Source organism: Sinocyclocheilus anshuiensis, unplaced genomic scaffold (assembly GCF_001515605.1).
Source record: "Sinocyclocheilus anshuiensis isolate Anshui unplaced genomic scaffold, SAMN03320099.WGS_v1.1 scaffold18490, whole genome shotgun sequence".
NCBI classification, from domain to species: Eukaryota; Metazoa; Chordata; class Actinopteri; order Cypriniformes; family Cyprinidae; genus Sinocyclocheilus; species Sinocyclocheilus anshuiensis.
Genome location: NW_015539314.1, coordinates 1 through 1,368, shown reverse-complemented (window position 1 = coordinate 1,368; position 1,368 = coordinate 1). Strand labels below are relative to the sequence as shown.

Below are 1,368 nucleotides of genomic sequence, written 5' to 3'. Positions count from 1 at the left end.
TCTCCACGCCTCTCAAACACGGCGTCATCTTCCTGTTCAACGGGGCCGAGGAGACCATCCTGCAGGTGAGAGGTCACAGCACAGCTGACCTTTGACCTCAGCGAGCATGTGATCGTCTCATTGAAATGTGTTCAGCCGGTTTGATGTGAATCGCTCATATCACTGACATTATTCATGGTCTCACTGTGTGTTTGCCACAATCACTCACACACACACACACACACATGCACACACACACACACACACACATACACTCATGCGTGTAGAGGTCGAGTTTGATCTCCATCTATCTCAGGCCAGTCACGGCTTCATAACCCAGCATCCCTGGGCTCAGCAGGTGCGAGCGTTTGTGAACCTGGAGGCGGCAGGAGCGGGAGGGAAAGAGCTGGTGTTTCAGACAGGTGTGTATCTGAGCTCAACACCTGCGGCAGAAGAAATCTGCTCTGTTTCTGGCAGAACAAGCGCCAGAGTTAAAGGAAGAAATCATCCTGTCATCATTTACTCACACTAAACCAGCGCTTCTCAACCAGTCGCCTCCAGAAGACAATATAAGCATGACAGTCAGCTGAAACAATTCAAAATCAAGATATTTCTTATATTCATTCGCCCCAGAATTCACATAGCCTTGAGAAACTGGGAGTAGGGTGGGCAGTCTGACGATTTTATATCGTGATCGATCTTGAAGACGTCCACGATCTACTTTTCAAGCGAATCGTAGAGATTGTGATTTTTTATGTCCTCATAATAGTGTTAAAACTACAGCAGTGCCTGCCTGCTAGATGACTTTGACTGGTCAAATTATATCACGTGTCTTTCATGCGTGTGTGTGTTTGAGGTCCGGAGAACCCGTGGCTGGTCCAGGCTTACGCCCGAGCCGCAGTACACCCGTTTGCCACAGTGGTTGGTCAGGAGATTTTTCAGAGCAGACTCATTCCTTCAGACACAGACTTCCGCATCTTCAGGGACTTTGGGAATATTCCTGGTATGAGATACACACTGTAAAAAAAAGTAAAATTAGGGTAAAAAACATGGTAGCTGTGGTTGCCAGAACTTTACCATACAACAATACAGAATTAACAAGTTTTACAGATTAAAAGCATATTTACAGTAAAAACATATTTCATTAAGTGATGTATTGCTGATATTGCTAATGAGTAAACCAGGAGTGTTGACTGAGACTGTCAGATCATGTTTAAGACTTTCTTAAGTGCAAATCTTCTTCGTCTCATTCTGCAGGAATTGATCTTGCGTTCATAGAGAACGGTTTCATCTATCACACTAAATATGACACTCCAGGGCGAATCCACACCGACTCCATCCAGAGAGCAGGTGAGACGTCAGCCTCATATAAAGACATTAGGAAATAAA

General features: G+C 45.0%; 1 long non-coding RNA gene across 1 annotated transcript; it reads left to right on the top strand.

Annotated features, from left to right (window-relative positions):
- On the top strand, nucleotides 1-1,328 carry LOC107683850 (uncharacterized). Its single transcript, XR_001633775.1, has 4 exons — nucleotides 1-65; nucleotides 296-401; nucleotides 836-982; nucleotides 1,237-1,328. It is a non-coding gene; the product is annotated as an uncharacterized LOC107683850 (long non-coding RNA).
- The last annotated feature ends 40 nt before the right edge of the window (nucleotides 1,329-1,368 follow it).